Here is a 13,109-nt window from a genome sequence, read left to right as displayed (position 1 = left end):
CTGGGTATGGAATCTGCTTAAGATTCTCTCTCCCTCTCCTGCCCCTTCTTCCCCCACCCCCTCATGCTCTCTTTTTCTAAAACAAAAACAAACCAGTATTTACAACTGTCATCCTTATTTGCTGTAAACACTTAGGATAGTATGCAAGACACCCTGCCACTCCTACCTTCAGGACAGTTAAATCTTCCTGGCACATGCCATTACCAGCTCTTCTTGCCCGAGCTTGTGCACTCCTGGTATCACGGAGGGGCACCAGCATGTACTTGGCTTTCCAAATCAGCAACCCCGCTGTCACCTTGATCTTCTCTTTTTGTCCCCAGCGACTCATGCACTGCTTACACAGTGCTGTTGAAGACATTGCACTGCTTCTCACTTGTTTTCTGAGATGAAAACTTTTAGGAATGGAATTACCAGGTCAGATGGTAAGAGCAGCGTTAGGCGGGTCCGGTACAGTAGGCACACACCCTGTGTGCCTGTCCCACTTTGGAAGGCAAGGCAAGGAAGGCGAGTGTCAGTGTGTCTACAATGGTGAGTTTTATCATAAAAACCCCAAAGTGATGGCCTTACACAAGTGCCTTCTGACTGCAACAGTTCTTTCCCTCCTAGCATTACTACATCTTGTATCGCGAAGCAAGAAAAAAGCAATCGAAGCAATAAGATTTAGCTATCTGCTTCAAATGAGGTGGTTGTGGGAAGAAATGAGACAAGAGGTATGCCCTTTGTGGCTAGGGACAGATGATGCTGGACCAGGGGGAGCAGGCCCCTGTTTCCATCTGGGAATGGGTACATTATCAGAACATACAGTCCCGGTCACAGACTGTGACCATAAGAAAACAAGCAGTGCTGTGTGTTTAAGTTGATGCCAATCTTCGGCTTTTTAAAATAATCACCATAAGCTGGGCCCAGTGGCAACCAAGCCTCAGTCATCCAAAGTGAGCCACCGTCTTCATGCGTGTCCAAGGGAGGACACATGGCCAGTGAGAGTAGAGTTTTGGCTGGGAGATTAGAGGTTGGGCTCTTGGCACCACGACCTTCTCACCTGCTGTCACCCTATAAATATAGGCCTCTCTTCTTTTTATCCTGCCTAGTTCAGAGTTCTCAATTTTATTGGCTTGTGGAGGTAAGTGAGGACACACTGGAATAAATCATTTCCCCTCACTCTTCACCCATCAGCTCAATGTCGGAGCACTGCCAGCAAGATGGTCTGTGTTACATATGACCATGTTGATTCCCAAAGAACAATTTTCAAGACCATTAATGGATGGATCTTCAGTCAAGGAGTATCCATTGGACTCCTAATGTGTACTGGGCATTGGAGATTCAGACGTGAACAAGGAAGAAAGACTGTCAGACATTAAGGAGCCGATTATGTTGAGTGAATGCAGGCAATTTTATTGTTATTGTTTCTCAAGGCATTATCATTTAAAGAAATTCCTGTTCTTTAGCAGACGTTCTATGGTTTCTCAGGTTCAATTTCAATTGCATTTTTTTTTCAATTGCATTTTTAAATCAGAGAATACACATTTGCCTATGAGTTGTTTAAGAAATGTGTATTTAGAGGCACCTGGCTGGCTCAGTTGGTGGAGCATGTGACTCCATCTTGGAGTTTTAAGTTTGACCCCCACATTGTGTATAGAGGTTATTTTAAAAATAATAATAAAATTAAAAAAATATGTATTTCCCCACATGTGAATTGTCAGTGTTCAATTTGGAGTTGACAGTGGAGTTTGGAGTTTGGAGTTGAAAGAAAGTGCAAGCCCCATGTTGGGCATGGAGCCTACTTAAAAACAACACAAAACAAACCCCAGCCCATTTGGCAGATGGCTATGAACCTCTGACAAGATCATGAGTTTTGTCCGGTCCTAGCGGGAGAGGTATGAATACCAGACCAAGCAACAAGGTCACCCACTCCGACTTTGTGTTTAGTCTATGATACACTTGAAGCCATACCTCTAAATACATCTCTCCATTCCTAACTTTTGTAGATAATCTGATTTGTCTTAGACTCCTTAATTAAGGTGAATGGGACCCCAAGGAATGCTGTTTTCTATAATGCTGGCAGTACTTTTACTTTATAACTTTTGGCATTATAGAAAAGTTTCTAAAGAGGAAACAGGAGAAGGCTGAGCATTGTAGAATTACTTGGACCAGAGAAGCCCCTTTATCTTTGACATTTTTTATTTCTGACTTTCCTTGCAGAGTTGAAGGTGTGCCCCTAGCTTATATCCTCTAGCTCCTTTATTTATTAAAGTACTATTCCCTAAATGCCTTTTTACAATACCTCAGGGACCCCTCTCTTCTGAACCAACACCCCTCCTCTAATACCCAAACAATTATCACTTGTCTTTTTCTGATGAAATCGTATAGTTGACAGTCACATTTTCTCTTGAATTTTTTTTTTAAGATTTTATTTATTCATGAGAGACACAGAGGGAGGGGGAGAGAGAGAGAGAGAGAGAGAGACAGAGAGGCAGAGACCCAGGCAGAGGGAGAAGCAGGCTCCATGCAGGGAGCCCGATGTGGGACTCGATCCTGGGTCTCCAGGATCACGCCCTGGGCTGAAGGCGGCGCTAAACCCCTGAGCCACCCAGGCTGCCCACATTGTCTCTTGAATTTAATGAGGGTTGTAGCTGTAACTATTGGAAAGACAGAGACATAAGACATGGTCTATATTAATTTCAAGTTCTATACAAAAGCTCATCTTGGTCTTTGTTGTATATCTTGAAAGTGAAATTATTATTATAAACATTGCATTGCTGAGTGGGTATGACTTTATCATGCAGCCATTTTGTAAAAGTCACAGGTTTAAAACCTCCAAATTAAGTTGATTAAAATGTTTAGTTGATTTTTCATTACATAAATTCAGTGACAGTTGGTTTTTTTTTTTTTTTTTAAAGATTTTGTTTATTTATGAGAGACACAGAGAAGGAGGCAGAGACATAGGCAGAGGGAGAAGCAGGCTCCCTCTGGGAAGCCTGATGTGGGACTCGATCTCGGGACTCCAGAATTATGCCCTGAGCCAAAGGCAGACACTCAACTCCTGAGCCACCCAGGCGTCCCAGTGTGACAGTTAAACATGTATTCCATAATTAGACCACAGCAACAAAAATTTCGCAGTCTCATATTTTTTGTAAAGGCATTGGATTTTCTAAATTTGTGTTCACTTTGTTTCAATCCACCAGAAAATCAGTTCAAGACACAGAAAAGCAAATGAAAGCTTTAGTTCTAGTAATTCAATAGGCCTGTTTTCATACTTAATTCCACTTTTATCTGTCTGAGAAGGAGTTTCATCATGGTATTTTGTCCTCAAAAGAACACTAATTTGTCCTCAGAGTTACCTGATATAATAATGTATTGACAGAATTGGTTGGTTTAGTTGAAAGAGAGAGATACCCTGTTGCTGAAATGGATTAATAACCTCTCGGATCTGGAATATCTGTGGGCAACTAGTCATAGAACCCTGGTTTTGTGAGCCACGTTACACACACAACCCTGAGGCTTATTTTTATACTCTTTCTGATGTGAAATGGCCAGCCCAATGATAATTCAATCCTTCCTGCTGTGAATGGCTGTCCTCCATTGAGAACTCCAGCCCATTGGCTGCTAGAACTTGCTCTGGGGACTGGGCACGCTCTTCTCTAGGCTGGTTTTCTGAGCTGTTAAGAGCTTAGACTAAGTCATTGCTGGAAAGTCTTTGAGTTTCAAGATTTTAGGACGCTTTCCAATGTTGTTTCCAAAGTTCCAAAGCAACTTTCCAATGTTGCTTTGAAATCAAGTATTTTACTTTCTTGAAGAAGAATCATACATGCATCCAGTTAAAAGCCAGTGATGCAAAGGGGAGAAATGGGACACTGTTAGCCTCCCTGGTGGGTGAAGGCGATCAGGCCTAAGTTTTCCAGCCCTCTGGGTCACCTCCTATTTAATAATTAAATCCAGAGTCCCTATCCTGCTTACAGTGAGAAATCCAGGATCCCCACCAATGTGCCCAAGTATCCTTGGGGTGGGGTGGGGTGGGATTTGGCTTTTCTGATCACCTTTTGATATGATTTTCTGGATTCCATTGATTTCTCATCTCTCATCTCACCTCACTACCTTCTGTGTCACCATACTGAAAGTAAATGCAGGGCAGCATTCACTCCTGTTGATGTTTTCTCCAAATCACACACACTCAAGGTCATTATATGTAGTAGGCCAACGCTGAGGCACCTGGATTAACACAGAGGGCTTACCTTACAGCTTAGCCCAGCAGAGGAGCGGGCTCCTCATGGTATATCCTAGACAGTGTGGTTCTCAGAAGTGCCTTGGCCTTTCCCACTGTTGGAAAGTTCCAAATGGGCCAGCTCCTCTTACATCTGCCCTGCTCACCTCCCATGCACCCAGAAGCAACATGCGCTCCTACTATTGTACACAACCATTTGACTCATTTCTCAACCAGGCCATTGGAGTGTTTCTTTGCACAGCTGACAAGGGTTTCAGTGTCTATTTATGCCTCAACAAAAACAGCTGAATCTGAGAGGATTCAGCATCTAGCTTACCTGTCTTTTCTTCTTCTGGGCCACATAGAATGCCAATGTAGGGAGAGACACGTGTTGGAAGACCTGAGGCCCCTTGGGAAGAGGATGCCGCGAAAGGGACCCAGAGTCCAAACTCCCTACCATCTGCAGCACTTCCTGCCAGGGGTTTTACAAACATCCTCCCAGTCATTACAAGCCTGTGAGGTAGATAATATCATTACCCTCATTACCAAGACAAGGAGACAAGTTTAGAGAAGTTAAATCATTTGCTCACCATCATATTGCCATCATATCTGCCATCTATCTGCCATCATGGCAGATCTGGGATTTAGACACAGGTAGTATCTGAACCTAATCACTGCAAAATGCTGCCTTAACCTATGATGCTGGTGCCCATACACATTACTGCATTTTCTTCCTATGAGTTAGGCACAATTTTCATCATTCTTTTTTTTCCCCAAGAGAAACTCTGCCAAAGTCATAGAGTTAGGGTGTAGTGGTGCCAGGAGTCACACTCAAGTCACTCAATCCCTAAGTCCATGTGGTACATTGCCTTGATGGGCTTTCCATTTAAAATATTAATGTATTTACCCTTGGACTTGGGTTTAACAAGCAGAAGTTTGTATAATGATTCCGTTAAAAATTTGCAGGTTCTTATAACAAACATCACAGAATTGATGTGTGTGGACATTCATTTTAAAACTTTACAGAGTGAACGATAGAACGAAAAGGAGAAAGAGTACATTAAAGAAGATTAAGGAAACGCTTTCGAATAGGTAAGACACCATCAGACAGGAAATACACACCCTGGGGATTGTGAGGGACTAGTAGTGTTCTAATTTTGGAATTCCAAACCCGTGGATTCTGTTAAGAACCATCTTCCTGTGTACTTCTACTTGTCAAAAATGAACTAACTGGCACGTTGAAAAAATACGTTGTCATTTCTGTTTATTGTTGCAATGAAAATACCAAGCTTTCATTGTCCTTTGAAATGAGTCTGCACACGGGAACATTTTACATATAAAGGTGACAGAGAGGGTAGGGTGATGGGGATGTTGAGTATGTTTTTCATGAGTAGACTATTGGAGAAATTAAGAGAATTTATGGTCAATAGAATCAATAGCATCTGTCCATATTCATCCCACTGGATGTTTGAATCCTCTTTTTCATGTACCTAATGTGAGTAGTTGTGGAACTTTTACTTGGTTACCTCTAGTGATGGAGAGCTCTGTTTTTCCTAAGGCAGGGGAGGGATTGGAGTGATGAATTGGGCTAAGTGTTGTTAAGTTCCGTGCCATGATGAAATAGGCCTCCTGGATAATCTATTGATTTGGGTTCTTGCTTAATGAAACAGGGGAGATTAAGTTTCTCCTGCTCTGTAGAGCTGGTTCAAATCCCTTTTAAATGGGAAGGAATGTGGTCTAATCAGAAAAAATATACAACGTACAATGTTGAGGCCAGTCTTAGAAACAGGAAGCTGGCCTCAACCTCACATGATTATGGGTCTAAGGGCCAGTCATGTATTGCATAAGGATCGCTTCTCTTGCTTGTTTTTATGGCCCATCTCATGGGATTGTTTTAAGAGTTATAGGACAGTGAACATGAAAGTGTTTCAGTGACTTTACCTTAGGGTTCCATGTCTTGTCATTCATCGAATTGGTGTAGACAGCGCTCTCTGTGTAGACAGGTGAGTGTAGACTTCAGTGATTCAGGTATTTTGCTTAATTATACAGAAATTGTAAAGACCTGGAGCACTTCTGGGCCTGGGTTTGCCTGAGTAGGGTCTGGAGGGTAGGTTCTGATGCCAGGAGGGGGAACACATGTTGCAACCCACCTGCAGACAGGTCAGGTCTTTCTCATAGGTGGGAGATGCTTCTAGCTTCCTTGCCCTGGAACAGTATGTCCAAAAGTCATTCCTTAGTCCCTGGGGACTTTCCATAGCATGTTCCTGGATCTCTTAAGGGCTGAGGTCCCAATCTGATTCCAGTGGTTGGATCATGGCCCATGGAACTCACCTATCCCTAGTCACCTTTCAAGGTGAGGATTCATTCCTTACTTGATGGGGATGGGCCTGCTGTATGGGGCAGATGTGTGGGACTCAGCCATTGGCTGCCTACTTCCTGTCACTGGTGGCTTCGTTTTCTCAACACTGCATTCTGCATTTTGGATTGGATTGACCTAATACCAAACCATTTCCTAAACATGCCTCAGTTTTCTAGAGTTTGGAGACACTCTCTTAGATCAGTGGTTCTCAAAAATCTGGTCTGCGGACCATAGTATCAGCATCTGGGTATTTGTGAGAGAGGCAAGTTTTGGGGCCCACTCCCAATCTCCTGGATCAGAAACTCTGGGAGTAGGGTCCAGCGTTCTTTGTGTTAACAAGCTCTCCAGGGGATTCTAATGCACATTAACGTTTGAGTGCCTTGTCTTGGACTGTCTGGTTGCCCTCTGTGAAGGCAGATTGGGCCACTTCACCTCCTCCTCTCCCTGTCCTAGAAAAAAGTTTCTCTCTGGTGTCAGCTTTTACTCTATCTCTACAAGCCTACTGTTAAAATCCAGCAACAGATCACCATTTCTACATCTGAATAGTCTAGGTTAAATAAGATTCCCACGAGAGCACAGCAAGCCACACATCCTGGTGCTGTGATTTACGGGTATCAATCCTGATCTGTAAGAAGTGTGCACTGGCTCTGCAGTGGCAAATAACACACAGTTCTCATACAAACAAAAGAGAAGCCACTTGTAGCTGGGGTGAGGAGGGCAGAGGGGCATTAAGGGGGGATGTCATTTAGGATTTGCCCAGTTTCACACTCAGGGTAACTTTCCTGTACACTCCTGCTTTTCTCCTCCAGTCCGTTTTCCTTTCTTTCTACAGGAATGCGTGAGTGGTTTGGCAATGTTATTAGCTAACGAAAAAGAAGAGAGCATTACCTTATTTATAGACTTCGGGCCTTAATATCCAGAGGTTTAAATGTGAAAGCTGAGGTAGGTCTTCGTGACTGCTACTTAATTTCCTCAGGAATAACTAAGTGGGAGCTACAATACATCTTTGTTTAGCAGCTATGGTTTTCATTAAATTTAATTAAGTCTCCCAGAAGCTTTAAATTTAGAGCAACTTCAAAATGCAGGTGGTTTCTGTTAAGTATAATTATATTCCCTTTAGAGCTGCCATGGTTTGAGAAAGCTGGGCTGTCAGACTTAAAGTCTTTAACGGGCTCACCGGTGTTTGGGTTTCAGAGAGGCCCTTTCCAAGTACAGCTGGCCTGCCTCCCTGCCTGCCTGCCTGCCTCCCTGCCTCCCTCCCTCCTTCCCTCCCTCCCTCCCTCCCTTCCTCCCTTCCTCCCTTCCTCCCTCCCTCCCTTCCTCCCTTCCTCCCTTCCTCCCTTCCTCCCTCCCTCCCTTCCTCTCTTCCTCTCTTCCTTTTTCCCCTTTTGCAGAAAGCTTAGGCTAATGTGTCTTCATGAAATCCACCCACTTATGCTTACAACCTTGCTAAGAAGTTAAGGTCAACCTTACAGAGCTTATTTTGTTAGTGTTCTCAGCCAGTCTGTTGATCCCTGGGGCAGGTTGGGAACCTTGAGTTCGCTAGGCTCTGTGTCCAAAGAACCAAGCGGCCCTAAGGCCTGGAGAGGATGAGAACAGAGATCTGGGGCAGCCTTCATGGCACACGCTTGCTGCCAGTGGAAGACTTTAGTGCACAGAGCACTCCTTCGTCTTCTGTTGGATCCTTATCCCTTTGAACTAAGTGCTTCCTTTTACATATAGACTTAGAAAGAACGTTGCAAATATGTTGCACAGGTAGTGCAGTAGCATAGCAGAAAGCCTTCTGACATAACCATCAGTGTTTCCCAGATGATAAACTGAGTCACAGAAGGAGTGTGCTCAAGGTTGGTTTTCTGCTCCCCTCACCTATGTGCAGTCCTGCAAACCCAGGTGTGTTTAAGGATGGGAAGGAGGAGGATGAGGAGCTCTTAAACAGCCACAGGGTGCCAAACCTGCCCTTCCAGCTCCAACACATTCATACAAAAAGAGTTCCTTCTTAGAAATGCCAGAACAAGTGTGTTTTCTGTAATTGTGTTGGTTTGGGATCAGTATTTTCCACACCTAGCTAAGAGCATAATGTATCATTGCAAAGGTAGGGAGGGAAGGCAGGCGTTTGATGAAGTCCAAAGTTTTCTGGTGCTCTTGATATCAGCCACACTTCCCTGGGTCTGAACACAGATGATTTAGGTCAATTCAATTTTATTGGAAGCAGACAGTTTTCTTTTAAAGTTGCAAGCAGATGCCTTCACTATTCATGCACATTTTATTTGATTCCGACTCTGATCTGGTGAACATTAATGACATGCATAATTGTTATTATGATCTCTGGTTACTGGAGATCAATGTCAAGCAGTTGAAGAAATTGTTGGGATTCGTGTTACCACGAATACTTTGAATACTTTGAATAATGTGAATACTTACCAAATATTCGTAAGTTACCACGAATACTTTGAATACTTTGAATACTTTGAATACTTACCAAATATTCGTAAGTTGTGTTTCTCTTTGAGGGTTGGTCAGTATTTATAGTCGGCATTACTATAATCAATTTTCCAATATTAGCAGTTTTCCCACTACCCATACAAAATAAAAACATGTCTCTCCATTCATGATTGAATATGGACTGGATGCCAGATAATATCAAGGGATTTTATTAACGGCGGCAATGGTGTCCTTGTTATGTAAGAAATAGTCCTTATGTTATAGAAACGACACACTGAATCATGTAGGGTTGAAGTGATAAGAGTTGATTACGCTGTTCTCTTTGCTGTGCATATTTGAACATTTTCATAATAAAAGGTAGCCCCCCCATACATGTAAATATAATGCAAAGCTACTGCATCCCATCCACCCGAATATCAGGTTCCAGTCATGGCCCTCTTACCCAAGGTGGCAGTCACCACTGGTTCACTTACACTCCCTTCTTAGGAAACTGCCCTGTTCATAATTCTTGATAGCCTTAATTTAGGTTCTATGCTTTTGCATTATGCTGACTTCCTGGACACAGTAGGTTGAGGTAAAAAGTTGGATTGTGGCCTCAGGCCTAAAATGTGTTTTCCAAATGTTTTTAACAGAAGCAGCTCATTTAGGGGCATCCCTGGATATTTGTATGGCCCAGCAAAAGCTGTTGATAGAATGACCTACCCCTCTCCATCTGGGTTGAAAAGATGAATAAGGAATACTGGAAATGCTAGGTCTCCTCTCAAGTTTTTGTAATAACTAGGGACACCGCCGTGTGTCCCAGTGGGCCTGGGATCCTGGTGTCTGGTTGGGTGGCACTGGAGTAGGTGGGAAAGGACAGGATGTGCACTTTGCATTCAGGCTGACACCGCACAACAGTTGGGATGTTTATGCTGGGGAACAAGTGGCTCTAGTCCCTCGGGCTGTGTTTCCAGGGTGTCACTTCCCTCTGGTTCATGCCTCCCACTTACCCTATCCCTTCTATTTTCAGGAAACAGTTCTTAAGGATTCCCTACAAATTTGCCCTTCAGCTACTTGCTGCAGGCTACCACAGCAGGGGCAGAAAGAAGGCATTTCAATCTATACTCAGTGGTAAAATAGAAAGGTAAATATCTGGCTGAGATGAAGCCCTGGCATTCATTTACCCTGAAGTATAGTCAGTCAACTAAAGTTAAGTGGTGATAGGAGAGGTTTTCTTTTTTTTTTTTTTCTTTTCTTTTCTTTTCTTTTTTTTTTTTTTTAGGAGAGGTTTTCTAATGAAGGGGAGGAAGAAGAAGGGGATGGCCCTGGCAAGCAGAAGGGGCTGCTCCTAACTCACTCCTCGCTGGTCTCTCCTGCCTCTGGCATGGAAGACTCCGGGGGAACCCCAACACTTGCTTCTGAAGCCAGAAGGCTCCTTGTTATGTTTGGCTGATGCAGATGAATTTCATTGATCTGCAACATGAGGTTTTCTTTCTCCAAATGTGACAGGGGAAGAGCCCTCAGAATTTCAGAGAAGACAAGTGTCAGATAGGCAGCCACAACCAGAGGATGGGGAGCATGGCTGACATGTTCTCCATGAGCTTCAGAGCCAGGGTAGTGGTCTCATTTTAGATATTGTAAGAGTTGTGTTTTCCTCCTCTCTGACTCTATAACGTAGAGATGGAGTGCTGCACAGATGACCCGGGCCAGCCCTGTATCTCAACACAAGGTCTTTTGACGTGTGCCTTTTCATCCTTGCTCCTTGCCATAAATCAGTTGTAGTTGTTAATATGCTTTGGCATTGTGTTGGTTGTGAGAAGATAATTCAGAAGGGGTGGTTTTCTTTGGGATAGGGTTGTTTGTTTTTCAGAAAGATTGTCTCTGACTGGTCCCCAAACTATCTCAAGTACAGTGTAAGTCACAAGGTGATCAGTATCTGACTTTCCTCCATGATGAAAATTGCAGTGCTCTGTGCAAATTTCTTTGTGCCAGAGACTCTAAGAGAACCTAGGCTATGTTGTGAGTGTGTCTGTGAATGGCTCCGCCTGAGGAGGAATGAATTAAGGGGGCTGGCAAGGGGGATGTGAATCCCAGCCGCATTATACCCCGTCCTGGCCTTATGCAGCCTTTTTTTTTTTTTTTTGCAGCTCTGAGTTCACTGAGGGCATGATTTTGCCTTTCTGAATTGTTCATAAGCTATTAAAGTATTTGCCATGGTGGAAGCAAATATCAGATACTTCCCCTCCCCATCCATGAGTTTGTGGATGGTTGAAAATGTACAGGGAGTTCCTGAATTGCTCATAAGTGTAAAACTCTTAAAGGGGCTTGTACCTTTAGAGAACCTGACCTAGTGAGCAGTTTTCAGAAAGTTGACTAAAGTTTTTCTTCATCAGGCTTTTATCAGAGTCAGAAGATACATAACCATGATTCTAGGATACCAAGACCAGGGTAATAGCAGTCCAGGAGTGAAGCAGAGGGAGCCTGGAAAGTTCTGAAAATCTAGCTAAGAGAGCAAGGTCCTGGGACACCTGGGTGACTCAGTGGTTGAGCATCTTCCTTCAGCCCAGGGGGTGACCCTGGAGTTCTGGGATCCAGTCCCACATCAGGCTCCTGCAGGGAGCCTGCTTCTCCCTCTGCCTGTGTCACTGCCTCTCTCTCTGTGTCTCTCATGAATAAATAAATAAAATCTTAAAAAAGAGAGAGAGAGAGAGAAAGGTCCAGAATCCAGAAGGCCAGGGAATCCATCAGATTTAGCAAGGGACTTAAAAAATCTGCCATCTCTAGAGTTGGCATAGGCTGCAAATGAGTTCTTGATGCTTTTAGCTGTTTTCCCAATCTTTTTGATCTTTGAAGTTTGTATGTGTTGAGAAAGGTTAATATCTTTCCAGATGGGAGATTAATGCCCTGGGATTTATGCCATGGTTTCCAAATTATGGTCACTGCACCAACAGCAGCCACATCATCCAGGTACTTGCTGGAAATGCAAATTCTTGGGCCCACATCAGACCTACTGAATCAGCAGTCTGTTTTTACCAAGTTTCTAGGTGAGTCCGATGCACTGTCAGGTCAGAGAGCACCACCTGTCTACATGCCTTCAGTGGATCCCAGTGCTAGGAAGGGTGGGATTTCCAGAATTCTTAGTGAGGTGGTGGAGAACAAAGCTGGGTTTGCAAGCTCTCAAGTAGCAAATGAGTGAGTGGCAGGTTGCGCTTGGCGAAAGTTGGCCATGAATCCAAACACAAATTTTTTTTTCTAAAAATCTGGAAGATACCTTGCCTCTTTAGTATAAAATACTCTTGAAACTAAGAAGTATTGACTTAATAAAAAGGAAAAATGGTGATTCTGAGAAACCCAAGATACATTCCTGACTAATGGTTATCAAGGTGACAATGTGACAATTACTGTACCCCAAAGGAAACCGATTTATGATACTAGATGAAATTTTATCCAAATGATAGCACATAAAAATGAAATATGGATGAAATATGGTAGTTACCATGAAACTGTTGAATTTCAGGAATGGCAATTTTCATTTGCAGAAATTACATTTTTAACTCTGTAGCAGCTCAGAGGCAACATCAGAAGATAAGAGTGATGGGAGTCTGACTCACGTAGCCTGGGATCAGTTATGTAACAGGTCTGAGGTGACAATCGAATGGTTTAAAGAGGAAATGTGAAGCCCTTCTTGCAAATAAGATCATTTGCAAATTCATTTTATTTCTTCAGATTAAAGATAATTCATTTGGTAATGCAAGGAATCCAATGGGATACAGAATTTTAGGACTATTCTTTGTAAATGTAACCAGAATGGATAAGGTGGCTACTGAGTAGACCTAAGACTAATTGTGTTCTCTTTAGCAAAATCACTTGAGGAAGAATCAGCCACATTCACATGAAGAGCAAGGCTAGCTTTTTGACAAAATTAAAAACAAACTATACCTCAAGACAAACTTGAGGCATTTTGAAAGTGAGAACCTTTATATGCATAAAGGATAAACCATATACAAAACTAAAAAAATATCACCAGGAGGGGGGATTCCTTTGGGGGATATACCCCTTTGAGATATAAGGCTCTTTCTAAAATTACCCCTCCCCTTGTAGGGATATTATATGCTGAAGAAAATGAGAGAA

General features: G+C 43.0%; 1 protein-coding gene across 21 annotated transcripts in view; it reads left to right on the top strand.

Annotated features, from left to right (window-relative positions):
• The first annotated feature begins 4,806 nt into the window (after positions 1-4,806).
• Positions 4,807-13,109, top strand: part of LOC121495777 (protein FAM170A-like) — an 85,410-nt gene continuing 77,107 nt past the window's right edge. For 13 of the 21 annotated variants that reach the window (XM_041763711.1, XM_041763710.1, XM_041763701.1 and 10 more), the window contains exon 1: positions 4,807-12,022. The gene's annotated coding sequence lies outside the window, so the exon portion shown is untranslated. The remainder of the gene's footprint in view (positions 12,023-13,109) is intronic. The other 8 variants (XM_041763709.1, XM_041763716.1, XM_041763697.1 and 5 more) reach the window with 8 other exon arrangements.

Source organism: Vulpes lagopus, chromosome 7 (genome assembly GCF_018345385.1).
Source record: "Vulpes lagopus strain Blue_001 chromosome 7, ASM1834538v1, whole genome shotgun sequence".
NCBI classification, from domain to species: Eukaryota; Metazoa; Chordata; class Mammalia; order Carnivora; family Canidae; genus Vulpes; species Vulpes lagopus.
The sequence above is the reverse complement of the archived record's forward strand: the minus strand, read 5'-3'. Positions and strand labels throughout refer to the sequence as shown.